At 49.0% G+C, this 14,389-nt stretch overlaps 13 non-coding genes and 3 pseudogenes across 13 annotated transcripts; 3 read left to right on the top strand and 13 right to left on the bottom strand.

Annotated features, from left to right (window-relative positions):
• Positions 1 to 462: 462 nt before the first annotated feature.
• Positions 463 to 626, bottom strand: LOC135043649 (U1 spliceosomal RNA). Its single transcript, XR_010236475.1, has one exon. It is a non-coding gene; the product is annotated as a U1 spliceosomal RNA (small nuclear RNA).
• Positions 627 to 1,297: 671 nt separating this feature from the next.
• Positions 1,298 to 1,460, bottom strand: LOC135043599 (U1 spliceosomal RNA). Its single transcript, XR_010236428.1, has one exon. It is a non-coding gene; the product is annotated as a U1 spliceosomal RNA (small nuclear RNA).
• A 152-nt stretch (positions 1,461 to 1,612) lies between these two features.
• LOC135043659 (U1 spliceosomal RNA) lies at positions 1,613 to 1,776 on the bottom strand. The gene has a single exon (XR_010236484.1). It is a non-coding gene; the product is annotated as a U1 spliceosomal RNA (small nuclear RNA).
• A 668-nt stretch (positions 1,777 to 2,444) lies between these two features.
• On the bottom strand, positions 2,445 to 2,608 carry LOC135043579 (U1 spliceosomal RNA). The gene has a single exon (XR_010236413.1). It is a non-coding gene; the product is annotated as a U1 spliceosomal RNA (small nuclear RNA).
• A 152-nt stretch (positions 2,609 to 2,760) lies between these two features.
• LOC135043639 (U1 spliceosomal RNA) lies at positions 2,761 to 2,924 on the bottom strand. Its single transcript, XR_010236465.1, has one exon. It is a non-coding gene; the product is annotated as a U1 spliceosomal RNA (small nuclear RNA).
• Positions 2,925 to 3,594: 670 nt separating this feature from the next.
• Positions 3,595 to 3,757, bottom strand: LOC135043595 (U1 spliceosomal RNA). Its single transcript, XR_010236425.1, has one exon. It is a non-coding gene; the product is annotated as a U1 spliceosomal RNA (small nuclear RNA).
• A 152-nt stretch (positions 3,758 to 3,909) lies between these two features.
• On the bottom strand, positions 3,910 to 4,073 carry LOC135043635 (U1 spliceosomal RNA). The gene has a single exon (XR_010236461.1). It is a non-coding gene; the product is annotated as a U1 spliceosomal RNA (small nuclear RNA).
• Positions 4,074 to 4,775: 702 nt separating this feature from the next.
• On the bottom strand, positions 4,776 to 4,910 carry LOC135043592 (U1 spliceosomal RNA; annotated as a pseudogene).
• A 152-nt stretch (positions 4,911 to 5,062) lies between these two features.
• LOC135043650 (U1 spliceosomal RNA) lies at positions 5,063 to 5,226 on the bottom strand. The gene has a single exon (XR_010236476.1). It is a non-coding gene; the product is annotated as a U1 spliceosomal RNA (small nuclear RNA).
• A 2,347-nt stretch (positions 5,227 to 7,573) lies between these two features.
• LOC135043608 (U1 spliceosomal RNA) lies at positions 7,574 to 7,729 on the top strand. Its single transcript, XR_010236434.1, has one exon. It is a non-coding gene; the product is annotated as a U1 spliceosomal RNA (small nuclear RNA).
• Positions 7,730 to 8,403: 674 nt separating this feature from the next.
• On the top strand, positions 8,404 to 8,567 carry LOC135043670 (U1 spliceosomal RNA). The gene has a single exon (XR_010236495.1). It is a non-coding gene; the product is annotated as a U1 spliceosomal RNA (small nuclear RNA).
• A 152-nt stretch (positions 8,568 to 8,719) lies between these two features.
• LOC135043588 (U1 spliceosomal RNA) lies at positions 8,720 to 8,882 on the top strand. Its single transcript, XR_010236421.1, has one exon. It is a non-coding gene; the product is annotated as a U1 spliceosomal RNA (small nuclear RNA).
• Positions 8,883 to 12,185: 3,303 nt separating this feature from the next.
• LOC135043641 (U1 spliceosomal RNA) lies at positions 12,186 to 12,349 on the bottom strand. The gene has a single exon (XR_010236467.1). It is a non-coding gene; the product is annotated as a U1 spliceosomal RNA (small nuclear RNA).
• Positions 12,350 to 13,041: 692 nt separating this feature from the next.
• Positions 13,042 to 13,183, bottom strand: LOC135043596 (U1 spliceosomal RNA; annotated as a pseudogene).
• Positions 13,184 to 13,335: 152 nt separating this feature from the next.
• LOC135043616 (U1 spliceosomal RNA) lies at positions 13,336 to 13,499 on the bottom strand. Its single transcript, XR_010236442.1, has one exon. It is a non-coding gene; the product is annotated as a U1 spliceosomal RNA (small nuclear RNA).
• A 692-nt stretch (positions 13,500 to 14,191) lies between these two features.
• On the bottom strand, positions 14,192 to 14,335 carry LOC135043576 (U1 spliceosomal RNA; annotated as a pseudogene).
• Between the last annotated feature and the right edge of the window lie 54 nt (positions 14,336 to 14,389).

Genomic DNA, 14,389 nt, shown 5'->3' with positions numbered 1-14,389 from the left:
CATAGTTTTTGAGGTTGAATAGAGGCAAATTGCCCATCGTGTTCAACCTGTTTTAAGTTGTGATGATTCTACATACTTGCTGAATAATGTTTTATGACTAGTTAGCTACTATAACTCATGTTACCCCCGGATTAACCATGTTGATATTTTAAGTATTATAACCTTGGATAGCTTTTTCATTCAGAAATGTATCCATTCCTTTTTTAAATCCAATTACAGAGTCCGCCATTACCACCTTCCCTGGCAGGGAATTCCACATCCTGATTGCCCTAACAGTGAACATCATAGTATCTCACCTGGCAGGTAAGTAGGAGTTGGGCTAGAGCTGTGGAGGATTGCTGCTCGGGCACCCCCTGTCAAGTGAAGGAGATCCAACTGAGGCAGCACAAGGGAACTCTCGAAAGAAGAACAAGGCTAGAGGAAGATCTGAGACAAAGAAATCTGACTTTTACCAGAGCTGACCAGAGGAAAGCACAAACGCAGTCCCCCACTACCACAAATAATGCAGTCGAGTTTCCCACATTTGGGGAAATCACAGGGGTCAGCATACCCAGAGTGCAATGAATGAACCTCACCCTGGGAGAACAATCTTCATGACCATGGTATCTCCTATGCAAAATAAGTATGATTTGGGATAGGGCTGGGGAGGGCCGCTGCTCAGGCACATCTCTGTCAAGTAAAGGAGATTCAACTGAGCCAACACAAGGGAACTCTCATCTGGGGACAACAACTGCAGGGAGAACACATATTTTCAGATGAACATGGGAGGGCAGAAGGCTGCCTAATACTGAAGCACCCCCAAACAACAAACCAAATGCAACTACTAGTGCAAGCATTCCTGGGGGAAGGCCTGCAGCAGATGGATTTGCATATGGTGATGTCATCCAAGCAGTGGGTCAAAGTTGGCTTCAACCCTCGTCTGCATATGAAAATAAAAAAGGGGTGTGCAGGGCATGGCGGCCTTTTGCGGCGCTTGGATGACCCCTAGTTTGCATTAAACACCTCCACCTTCCTTCGGTGTGGGGCTCATGTTGGCTATGCCCCAGCCCCTGAAGCATTCAAGCTGATTTCTTGCAGCAGCTGGGCACTGTAACAGCTCCAGAGCTGCTCTGTAAAGCAAGTAAAAGGGTGTGGGCCCTGCAGCACTACCTGTAGTTTGCATTGTGCGTTGGAAGGCACAAAGTAAGCAGACGGGAGAAGTCAGGATAGTGCACAAGGGCATAGAAGGGAGCGGCTCAAGAAAAGAGAAGTGGAAACAGACAGCAAACTAGGCTGGAGAGAGACCTGAGACAAAGAGATCTGAATTATACGAGAGCCGACCAGAGGAAACACAAATTATGTAATCAAGTGTCCCACATTTGGGGAAATCGTAGGAGCAGCACACCCAGAGTGCATTGGGTGAGCCTTGCCCTGGGAGAAGCACCTTCCTGATCATAGTATCTCACCTGGCAGGTAAGTAGGAGTTGGGCTAGAGCTGGGGAGGGTCGCTGTTCGGGCACCCCCCTGTCAAGTGAAGGAGATCCAACTGAGGCAGCACAAGGAAACTCTCGAAAAAAGAACAAGGCTAGAGGAAGATCTGAGACAAAGAAATCTGACTTTTACCAGAGCTGACCAGAGGAAAGCACAAACACAGTCCCCCACTACCACAAATAATGCAGTCGAGTTTCCCACATTTGGGGAAATGACAGGGGTCAGCATACCCAGAATGCAATGAATGAACCTCACCCTGGGAGAACAATCTTCATGACAATGGTATCTCCTATGCAAAATAAGTATGATTTGGGATAGGGCTGGGGAGGGCCGCTGCTCAGGCACATCTCTGTCAAGTAAAGGAGATTCAACTGAGGCAGCACAAGGGAACTCTCATCTGGGGACAACAACTGCAGGGAGAACACATATTTTCAGATGAACATGGGAGAGCAGAAGGCTGCCTAATACTGAAGCACCCCCAAACAACAAACCAAATGCAACAACTAGTACAAGCATTCCTGGGAAAAGGTCTGCAGAAGACGGATTTGCATACGGTGATGTCATCCAAGCAGTGGGCCAAAGTTGGCTGGAACCCTCATCTGCATATGAAAAGAGAAAAGGGGTATGCAGGGCATGGCGGCCTTTTGCGGCGCTTGGATGACCCTTAGTTCGCATTAAACACCTCCACCCTCCGTCGGTGTGGGGCTCATGTTGGCTATGCCCCAGCCCCTGAAGCATTCAAGCTGATTTCTTGCAGCAGCTGGGCACTGTAACAGCTCCAGAGCTGCTCTGTAAGGCAAGTAAAAGGGTGTTGGCCCTGCAGCACTACCTGTAGTTTGCATTGTGCGTTGGAAGGCACAAAGTAAGCAGACAGGAGAAGTCAGGAGAGTGCACAAGGGCAAGGGCAGGGGCTCAAGAAAAGAGAAGTGGAAACAGACAGCAAACTAGGCTGGAGAGAGACCTGAGACAAAGAGATCTGAATTATACGAGTAGCCGACCAGAGGAAACACAAATTATGTAGTCAAGTGTCCCACATTTGGGGAAATCGTAGGAGCAGCACACCCAGAGTGCAATGGGTGAGCCTTGCCCTGGGAGAAGCACCTTCCTGATCATAGTATCTCACCTGGCAGGTAAGTAGGAGTTGGGCTAGAGCTGGGGAGGGTCGCTGCTCGGGCACCCCCCTGTCAAGTGAAGGAAATCCAACTGAGGCAGCACAAGGAAACTCTCAAAAAAAGAACAAGGCTAGAGGAAGATCTGAGACAAAGAAATCTGACTTTTACCAGAGCTGACCAGAGGAAAGCACAAACACAGTCCCCCACTACCACAAATAATGCAGTCGAGTTTCCCACATTTGGGGAAATCACAGGGGTCAGCATACCCAGAATGCAATGAATGAACCTCACCCTGGAAGAACAATCTTCATGACCATGGTATCTCCTATGCAAAATAAGTATGATTTGGGATAGGGCTGGGGAGGGCCGCTGCTCAGGCACATCTCTGTCAAGTAAAGGAGATTCAACTGAGGCAGCACAAGAGAACTCTCATCTGGGGACAACAACTGCAGGGAGAACACATATTTTCAGATGAACATGGGAGAGCAGAAGGCTGCCTAATACTGAAGCACCCCAAACAACAAACCAAATGCAACAACTAGTACAAGCATTCCTGGGGGAAGGTCTGCAGAAGACGTATTTGCATACGGTGATGTCATCCAAGCAGTGGGCCAAAGTTGGCTGGAACCCTCATCTGCATATGAAAAGAGAAAAGGGGTATGCAGGGCATGGCGGCCTTTTGCGGCGCTTGGATGACCCTTAGTTCGCATTAAACACCTCCACCCTCCGTCGGTGTGGGGCTCATGTTGGCTATGCCCCAGCCCCTGAAGCATTCAAGCTGATTTCTTGCAGCAGCTGGGCACTGTAACAGCTCCAGAGCTGCTCTGAAAGGCAAGTAAAAGGGTGTGGGCCCTGCAGCACTACCTGTAGTTTGCATTGTGCGTTGGAAGGCACAAAGTAAGCAGACAGGAGAAGTCAGGAGAGTGCACAAGGGCATAGAAGGCAGCGGCTCAAGAAAAGAGAAGTGGAAACAGACAGCAAACTAAGCTGGAGAGAGACCTGAGACAAAGAGATCTGAATTATACGAGAGCCGACCAGGGGAAACGCAAATTATGCAGTCAAGTTTCCCACATTTGGGGAAATCGCAGGAGCAGCACACCCAGAGTGCAATGGGTGAGCCTTGCCCTGGGAGAAGCACCTTCATGATCATAGTATCTCACCTGGCAGTTATGTAGGAGTTGGGCTAGAGCTGGGGAGGGTCGCTGCTCGGGTACCCCCCTGTCAAGTGAAGGAGATCAAACTGAGGCAGCACAATGGAACTCTCGAAAGAAGAACAAGGCTAGAGGAAGATCTGAGACAAAGAAATCTGACTTTTACCAGAGCTGACCAGAGGAAAACACAAACACAGTCCCCCACTACCACAAATAATGCAGTTGAGTTTCCCACATTTGGGGAAATCACAGGGGTCAGCATACCCAGAATGCAATGAATGAACCTCACCCTGGGAGAACAATCTTTATGACCATGGTATCTCCTATGCAAAATAAGTATGATTTGGGATAGGGCTGGGGAGGGCCGCTGCTCAGGCACATCTCTGTCAAGTAAAGGAGATTCAACTGAGGCAGCACAAGGGAACTCTCATCTGGGGACAACAACTGCCGGGAGAACACATATTTTCAGATGAACATGGGAGGGCAGAAGGCTGCCTAATACTGAAGCACCCCCAAACAACAAACCAAATGCAGCAACTAGTACAAGCATTCCTGGGGGAAGGTCTGCAGAAGACAGATTTGCATACAGTGATGTCATCCAAGCAGTGGGCCAAAGTTGGCTGGAACCCTCATCTGCATATGAAAAGAGAAAAGGGGTATGCAGGGCATGGCGGCCTTTTGCGGCGCTTGGATGACCCTTAGTTCGCATTAAACACCCCCACCCTACTTCGGTGTGGGGCTCATGTTGGCCATGCCCCAGCCCCTGAAGCATTCAAGCTGATTTCTTGCAGCAGCTTGGCACTGTAACAGCTCCAGAGCTGCTCTGTAAGGCAAGTAAAAGGGTGTGGGCCCTGCAGCACTACCTGTAGTTTGCATTGTGCATCGGAAGGCACAAAGTAAGCAGACAGGAGGAGAAGTCAGGATAGTGCACAAGGGCATAGAAGGGAGGGGCTCAAGAAAAAAGAAGTGGAAACAGACAGCAAACTAGGCTGGAGAGAGACCTGAGACAAAGAGATCTGAATTATATGAGAGCCGACTAGGGGAAACACAAATTATGCAATCAAGTTTCCCATATTTGGGGAAATCGCAGGGGCAGCACACCCAGAGTGCAATGGGTGAGCCTTGCCCTGGGAGAAGCAACTTCATGATCATAGTATCTCACCTGGCAGGTAAGTAGGAGTTGGGCTAGAGCTGGGGAGGGTCGCTGCTCGGGCACCCCCCTGTCAAGTGAAGGAGATCCAACTGAGGCAGCACAAGGGAACTCTTGAAAGAAGAACAAGGCTAGAGGAAGATCTGAGACAAAGAAATCTGACTTTTACCAGAGCTGACCAGAGGAAAGCACAAACACAGTCCCCCACTACCACAAATAATGCAGTTGAGTTTCCCACATTTGGGGAAATCACAGAGGTCAGCATACCCAGAACGCAATGAATGAACCTAACCCTGGGAGAACAATCTTCATGACCATGGTATCTCCTATGCAAAATAAGTATGATTTGGGATAGGGCTGGGGAGGGCCGCTGCTCAGGCACATCTCTGTCAAGTAAAGGAGATTCAACTGAGGCAGCACAAGGGAACTCTCATCTGGGGACAACAACTGCAGGGAGAACACATATTTTCAGATGAACATGGGAGGGCAGAAGGCTGCCTAATACTGAAGCACCCCCAAACAACAAACCAAATGCAACAACTAGTGCAAGCATTCCTGGGGGAAGGCCTGCCGCAGATGGATTTGCATATGGTGATGTCATCCAAGCAGTGGGTCAAAGTTGGCTTCAACCCTCGTCTGCATATGAAAAGAGAAAAGGGGCATGCAGGGCATGGCGGCCTTTTGCGGCGCTTGGCTGACCCCTAGTTTGCATTAAACACCTCCACCCTCCGTCGGTGTGGGGCTCATGTTGGCTATGCCCCAGCCCCTGAAGCATTCAAGCTGATTTCTTGCTGCAGCTGGGCACTGTAACAGCTCCAGAGCTGCTCTGTAAGGCAAGTAAAAGGGTGTGGGCCCTGCAGCACTACCTGTAGTTTGCATTGTGCGTTGGAAGGCACAAAGTAAGCAGACAGGAGAAGTCTGGAGAGTGCACAAGGGCATAGAAGGCAGCGGCTCAAGAAAAGAGAAGTGGAAACAGACAGCAAACTAGGCTGGAGAGAGACCTGAGACAAAGAGATCTGAATTATACGAGAGCCGACCAGGGGAAACACAAATTATGCAGTCAAGTTTCCCACAGGAGTATATAGGATACGACCCAGTGGTACCTGACGACATAGATACTAACAGCTATTTAATAACATTACGCTAGAAAGTGATTATTAGCAACATATATATCTATATAAACAACCCCGCCAGGGTTGTGCCTTCAAAAATAATCACACACGGACACGCTTTTTAAACCTTTTTTTCACATCTCTTTATTCTTCTTATGCACATGTATGTTAGTTCTGTGATTTTAACCTTTATGTTTCACTGCAGTTTGGGATAATAATATTAATATTTATCCAATTTTAATACATACTTAATAAAGGTTATATTTTATGATTCATTCATTCTGTCCAGTGCGTCAACAGTGCAGATTTCTTCTTGTTTTTTCTCCCAAATTCTATAACAATGACAGTAAATGTTGTTTCTTTTCAAACAGAACTTTCTTGACCATGCTTCTTGCTTGAAAGATCTGGGAGCACATGGAAAACAGTACAAACCATGCCTTTATTTGATATTTCATGAAGATAGAGCAGAATTGAGGACACGTCAACTATTTCTGCCGAAGGTGGTTCATCTTTCCACATGGTGCCTTTGGCCACTGACACCTTCGTTGAGTCAAAGTCTCTGGCTGTGGTCAGAACTTTGAAAATTTATGTCACCAGAACGGTTCAGATTAGGAAAACAGAGGCTCTGTTTGTCCTGTATGCTCCCAACAGGATTGGGTGTCCTGCTTCCATGTAGACAATTATGCGCTGGATCTGTGGTAAGATTCAGCATGCTCATTCCACGGCAGGATTGCCGTTACTGAATTAGGTGAAGACCCATTCTACTAGAAAGGTGGGTTCATCCTGGGCAGCTGGTCGGGGAGTCTCGGCATTGCAACTTTGCCGAGCAGCTATTTAGTAAACACTTTTGCTAAGTTTTACAAGTTTTAGAGTAAAGGAGATTCAACTGAGGCAGCACAAGGGAACTCTCATCTGGGGACAACAACTGCAGTGAGAACACATATTTTCAGATGAACATGGGAGGGCAGAAGGCTGCCTAATACTGAAGCACCCCCAAACAACAAACCAAATGCAACAACTAGTACAAGCATTCCTGGGGGAAGGTCTGCAGAAGACGGATATGCATATAGTGATGTCATCCAAGCAGTGGGCCAAAGTTGGCTGGAACCCTCATCTGCATATGAAAAGAGAAAAGGGGTATGCAGGGCATGGCGGCCTTTTGCGGCGCTTGGATGACCCTTAGTTCGCATTAAACACCCCCACCCTCCTTCGGTGTGGGGCTCATGTTGGCCATGCCCCAGCCCCTGAAGCATTCAAGCTGATTTCTTGCAGCAGCTTGGCACTGTAACAGCTCCAGAGCTGCTCTGTAAGGCAAGTAAAAGGGTGTGGGCCCTGCAGCACTACCTGTAGTTTGCATTGTGCATTGGAAGGCACAAAGTAAGCAGACAGGAGGAGAAGTCAGGATAGTCCACAAGGGTATAGAAGGGAGGGGCTCAAGAAAAAAGAAGTGGAAACAGACAGCAAACTAGGCTGGAGAGAGACCTGAGACAAAGAGATCTGAATTATATGAGAGCCGACCAGGGGAAACACAAATTATGCAGTCAAGTTTCCCACATTTGGGGAAATCGCAGGGGCAGCACACCCAGGTGAGATACTATAATCAGGAAGGTGCTTCTCCCAGGGCAAGGCTCACCCATTGCACACTGGGTGTGCTGCTCCTACGATTTCCCCAAATGTGGGACACTTGACTGCATAATTTGTGTTTCCTCTGGTCGGCTCTCGTATAATTCAGATCTCTTTGTCTCAGGTCTCTCTCCAGCCTAGTTTGCTCTCTGTTTCCACTTCTTTTTTCTTGAGCCCCTCCCTTCTATACCCTTGTGCACTATCCTGACTTCTCCTCCCGTCTGCTTACTTTGTGCCTTCCAATGCACAATGCAAACTACAGGTAGTGCTGCAGGGCCCACACCCTTTTACTTGCCTTACAGAGCAGCTCTGGAGCTGTTACAGTGCCCAGCTGCTGCAAGAAATCAGCTTGAATGCTTCATGGGATGGGGCATGGCCAACATGAGCCCCACACCAAAGGAGGGTGGGGGTGTTTAATGCGATCTAGGGGTCATCCAAGCACCGCAAAAGGCCGCCATGCCCTGCACGCCCCTTTTCTCTTTTCATATGCAGATGAGGGTTGAAGCCAACTTTGACCCACTGCTTGGATAACATCACCATATGCAAATCCATCTGCTGCAGGCCTTCCCCCAGGAATGCTTGCACTAGTTGTTGCATTTGGTTTGTTGTTTGGGGGTGCTTCAGTATTAGGCAGCCTTCTGCCCTCCCATGTTCATCTGAAAATATGTGTTCTCCCTGCAGTTGTTGTCCCCATATGAGAGTTCCCTTGTGCTGCCTCAGTTGAATCTCCTTTACTTGACAGAGATGTGCCTGAGCAGCGGCCCTCCCCAGCCCTATCCCAAATCATACTTATTTTGCATAGGAGACACCATGGTCATGAAAATTGTTCACCCAGGGTGAGGTTCATTCATTGCATTCTGGGTATGCTGACCCCTGTGATTTACCCAAATGTGGGAAACTCGCCTGCATTATTTGTGGTAGTTGGGGACTGTGTTTGTGTTTTCCGCTGGTCAGCTCTGGTAAAAGTCAGATTTCTTTGTCTCAGATCTTCCTCTAGCCTTGTTCTTCTTTCGAGAGTTCCATTGTGCTGCCTCAGTTGGATCTCCTTCACTTGACAGGGGGGTGCCCGAGCAGCGACCCTCCCCAGCTCTAGCCCAACTCCTACTTACCTGCCAGGTGAGATACTATGATCTTGAAGGTGCTTCTCCCAGGGCAAGGCTCAACCATTGCACTCTGGGTGTGCTGCCCCTGCGATTTCCCCAAATATGGGAAACTTGACTGCATAATTTGTGTTTCCCCTGGTCGGCTCTCGTATAATTCAGATCTCTTTGTCTCAGGTCTCTCTCCAGCCTAGTTTGCTGTCTGTTTCCACTTCTCTTTTCTTGAGCCGCTCCCTTCTATGCCCTTGCGCACTATCCTGACTTCTCCCGTCTGCTTACTTTGTGCCTTCCAACGCACAATGCGAACTACAGGTAGTGCTGCAGGGCCCACACCCTTTTATTTGCCTTACAGAGCAGCTCTGGAGCTGTTACAGTGCCCAGCTGCTGCAAGAAATCAGCTTGAATGCTTCAGGGGCTGGGGCATAGCCAACATGAGCCCCACACCGAAGGAGGGTGGAGGTGTTTAATGCGAACTAGGGGTCATCCAAGCGCCGCAAAAGGCCGCCATGCCCTGCATAACCCTTTTCTCTTTTCATATGCAGATGAGGGTTCCAGCCAACTTTGGCCCACTGCTTGGATGACATCACCGTATGCAAATTCGTCTCCTGCAGACCGTCCCCCAGGAATGCTTGTACTAGTTATTGCATATGGTTTGATATTTGATGGTGCTTCAGTATTAGGCAGCCTTCCGCTCTCCCATGTTCATCTGAAAAAATGTGGTCTCCCTGCAGTTGTTGTCCCCAGACGAGAGTTCCCTTGTGCTTCCTCAGTTGAATCTCCTTAACTTGACGGGGGAGGGGCTTGCCCGAGCAGCCACCCTCCCCAGCCCTATCCCAACTTACACTTATTTTGCATATGAGATCTCTATATCATGAAGATTGTTATCACAGGGTGAAGTTCATCCATTATATTTTAAAATAGGAAGGTTCAAATTACATATTTGAATTGCATCTATGTGCTGGATTCAAATGTCCCCCCCCCTTCCTTTCTCAATTGTGCCCGTCAGCAGCTATTCTAAGGTTGCTGCCAATGGGTGTGACACATTAATTTCTTCTGTGGGGTACACTGGACTCCACAAGGATTCACATTGGGGTGTAGAGTAGGATCTTGATCTGAGGCACCAACCGGCTCAAAGCTTTTGACTGTTCCCAAGATGCTCAGCGCATTCTCCTCTATAACCCCGCTTCCATGAACAGGGAGCTCAGTTTGTAGTTGGTGCCTTCAGTAGCAGGCCACTTAACAGGGGCCTGCCTCAGGCAGCCTATTCTTAGCTATTAATTTTGACAAGAAAATAAGAACTTTTTTTATGAGAATCTACAAGGGCTGCAGCAGGCTAGGTCTAATAGACATCTTTACTGCAGCTTCATCACTCCCAGCGGCGCTGTATACTCCCGTGCCCTGGTTGCTGGGTCACTGCAGCGGAGGCTCCGGTTTCTTCCTAAGGTCAGTCACACACGCACCGCCCTTCCGGATCACGAGGCCGCTGATGAAGGGGAGCGTGGCCGTAGGGGGTGGACCGTGTGCGCACTGGCGTGGACACTGATTACTGGGCAGCCGCTCCACGAGCCACCAGGTACAGTTAAGGAGCACAGGTCTGGGGTTTTTTCTCCCATATTAAACCAATTTTGTACTGCCCGCAGCGCATTGTGATAGGTAATAGGGCCTGATTCAGGTTGGATTGCAATCACAGTAAGCGATCCAACTGCAAAAATTGCTAAGAGCATACGCATGTGCCTGCATTTTCTGCGGCACCCCGCAGAGAATGCGATCGCCTCTGCCTGTCAATCGGGGCAGGGGGGGAGAGGGGGGTCAGCAACACTCCATTTCCAAGTCAGGGATGGAGCGGTGCGGGGGCAAGGCTTCAAAATGGGGTCTGCAACGGAGGAGACACAGGGGGCGTGGTCACAGCGGCTGTATGACATCACATTCAGCCGCTGTGATCACAAAAATGGTGGCGGCTTCCTGCGCGCACATACAGTCTGCACCAGCAGGAGGCTACACCATTTTTTATGATCACGCTGAACTGCAGTGCGACTGCAATTACAGATTGGTCAAGAAGGGAGGCGTCATGCTGGGTGGCCATGTCCTGTCACTGTGCAGGAGCCAGTACCGCTCACACACTAGTCCCCGGGTGCAGCCCCCAACCCCCGGGACACCCGGAGCAACAAAATGTAGATTCAGGCCACCAGGCCACGCCCCTACCTATGAAACCATGCCTCCTTTTTACCATTGCGCTGCTTATCTGCGCGCACTGCATTACAATCTCCTTCGCCACCTCTCTGGGTGTCACCAGTGATAGTGACACCTCTGCCATGCTTGTAGCAGCTGGTCCTAAGATCTACGCCTCAAGCCCTGAGTGTTTGCCCTTGTGACTTGTTGATCATCATAGCGAAGCAGATGCTTACAGAAAACTGCAGGGGCTTAGATTGAAAATAAAAAAATATATGGGTATAAGGTAGAGAGGAGCGGGTTCGGTTCTCCGAGAACCAAATTCCCCACGAACTCCACGTGGTTTACACTGGTCCGAGGCAGGCTCGGTTGTTCCCGCCTGACTCGGAAAACCTGAACAAGGGAAAATGTCATCATCCCGCTGTCGGATTCTCGCGAGATTCGGATTTCATATAAAGAGCTGCGCGTTGCCGCCATTTTTACTCGTGCATTGAAGAGGGAGCGGAGAGGACGTGGCTATGTTCTCTCAGTGGAAATCTCAATATCAGTGCTCAGTATCAGTGGTTACTTATTGCTGCTCAGTAATACTAGTAGTGTGTCTCTCCTGCTCAGTGTCAGTTCTCAGTAGTATCCTCATCAGTGCTCAGTATCACTGCTCATTGTCTTGTGCTGCATTGTGGTGCTCAGCATACTACAGTACATTACTAATAGTCCAGTGCTGCATCTTGCTGCTCAGTGTCAGTTCTAGTATCCTCATCAGTGCTCACTATCACTGCTCATTACATTGTGGTGTTCTGTATACTACAGTAACATAGTAATATAGTAACATATAGTAATATAGTTTTTGAGGTTGAAAAGAGGCAAATTGCCCATCGTGTTCAACCTGTTTTAAGTTGTGATGATTCTACATACTTGCTGAATAATGTTTTATGACTAGTTAACTACTACAACTCATGTTACCCCCGGATTAACCATGTTGATATTTTAAGTATTATAACCTTGGATAGCTTTTTCATTCAGAAATGTATCCATTCCTTTTTTAAATCCAATTACAGAGTCCGCCATTACCACCTTCCCTGGCAGGGAATTCCACATCCTGATTGCCCTAACAGTGAAGATCATAGTATCTCACCTGGCAGGTAAGTAGGAGTTGGGCTAGAGCTGTGGAGGATTGCTGCTTGGGCACCCCCTGTCAAGTGAAGGAGATCCAACTGAGGCAGCACAAGGGAACTCTCGAAAGAAGAACAAGGCTAGAGGAAGATCTGAGACAAAGAAATCTGACTTTTACCAGAGCTGACCAGAGGAAAGCACAAACACAGTCCCCCACTACCACAAATAATGCAGTCGAGTTTCCCACATTTGGGGAAATCACAGGGGTCAGCATACCCAGAATGCAATGAATGAACCTCACCCTGGGAGAACAATCTTCATGACCAAGGTATCTCCTATGCAAAATAAGTATGATTTGGGATAGGGCTGGGGAGGGCCGCTGCTCAGGCACATCTCTGTCAAGTAAAGGAGATTCAACTGAGGCAGCACAAGGGAACTCTCATCTGGGGACAACAACTGCAGGGAGAACACATATTTTCAGATGAACATGGGAGGGCAGAAGGCTGCCTAAAACTGAAGCACCCCCAAACAACGAACCAAATGCAACTACTAGTGCAAGCATTCCTGGGGGAAGGCCTGCAGCAGATGGATTTGCATATGGTGATGTCATCCAAGCAGTGGGTCAAAGTTGGCTTCAACCCTCGTCTGCATATGAAAAGAAAAAAGGGGTGTGCAGGGCATGGCGGCCTTTTGCGGCGCTTGGATGACCCCTAGTTCGCATTAAACACCTCTACCCTCCTTCGGTGTGGGGCTCATGTTGGCTATGCCCCAGCCCCTGAAGCATTCAAGCTGATTTCTTGCAGCAGCTGGGCACTGTAACAGCTCCAGAGCTGCTCTGTAAAGCAAGTAAAAGGGTGTGGGCCCTGCAGCACTACCTGTAGTTTGCATTGTGCGTTGGAAGGCACAAAGTAAGCAGATGGGAGAAGTCAGGATAGTGCACAAGGGTATAGAAGGGAGGGGCTCAAGAAAAAAGAAGTGGAAACAGACAGCAAACTAGGCTGGAGAGAGACCTGAGACAAAGAGATCTGAATTATATGAGAGCCGACCAGGGGAAACACAAATTATGCAGTCAAGTTTCCCACATTTGGGGAAATCGCAGGGGCAGCACAGCCAGAGTGCAATGGGTGAGCCTTGCCGTGGGAGAAGCATCTTCATGATCATAGTATCTCACCTGGCAGGTAAGTAGGAGTTGGGCTAGAGCTGGGGAGGGTCGCTGCTCGGGCACCCCCCTGTCAAGTGAAGGAGATCCAACTGAGGCAGCACAAGGGAACTCTCGAAAGAAGAACAAGGCTAGAGGAAGATCTGAGACAAAGAAATCTGACTTTTACCAGAGCTGACCAGAGGAAAGCACAAACACAGTCCCCCACTACCACAAATAATGCAGTTGAGTTTCCCACATTTGGGGAAATCACAGGGGTCAGCATACCCAGAATGCAATGAATTAACCTAACCCTGGGAGAACAATCTTCATGACCATGGTATCTCCTATGCAAAATAAGTATGATTTGGGATAGGGCTGGGGAGGGCCGCTGCTCAGGCACATCTCTGTCAAGTAAAGGAGATTCAACTGAGGCAGCACAAGGGAACTCTCATCTGGGGACAACAACTGCAGGGAGAACACATATTTTCAGATGAACATGGGAGGGCAGAAGGCTGCCTAATACTGAAGCACCCCCAAACAACAAACCAAATGCAACAACTAGTGCAAGCATTCCTGGGGGAAGGCCTGCAGCAGATGGATTTGAATATGGTGATGTCATCCAAGCAGTGGGTCAAAGTTGGCTTCAACCCTCGTCTGCATATGAAAAGAATAAAGGGGTGTGCAGGGCATGGCGGCCTTTTGCGGCGCTTGGATGACCCCTAGTTCGCATTAAACACCTCCACCCTCCTTCGGTGTGGGGCTCATGTTGGCTATGCCCCAGCCCCTGAAGCATTCAAGCTGATTTCTTGCAGCAGCTGGGCACTGTAACAGCTCCAGAGCTGCTCTGTAAAGCAAGTAAAAGGGTGTGGGCCCTGCAGCACTACCTGTAGTTTGTATTGTGCGTTGGAAGGCACAAAGTAAGCAGACGGGAGAAGTCAGGATAGTGCACAAGGGTATAGAAGGGAGGGGCTCAAGAAAAAAGAAGTGGAAACAGACAGCAAACTAGGCTGGAGAGAGACCTGAGACAAAGAGATCTGAATTATATGAGAGCCGACCAGGGGAAACACAAATTATGCAGTCAAGTTTCCCCCACATTTGGGGAAATCGCAGGGGCAGCACACCCAGAGTGCAATGGGTGAGCCTTGCCCTGGGAGAAGCATCTTCATGATCATAGTATCTCACCTGGCAGGTAAGTAGGAGTTGGGCTAGAGCTGGGGAGGGTCGCTGCTCGGGCACCCCCCTGTCAAGTGA

This window comes from Pseudophryne corroboree, unplaced genomic scaffold (assembly GCF_028390025.1).
Source record: "Pseudophryne corroboree isolate aPseCor3 unplaced genomic scaffold, aPseCor3.hap2 scaffold_873, whole genome shotgun sequence".
Lineage (NCBI taxonomy): Eukaryota > Metazoa > Chordata > Amphibia > Anura > Myobatrachidae > Pseudophryne > Pseudophryne corroboree.
This window is presented reverse-complemented; position numbering and strand designations above follow the sequence as displayed.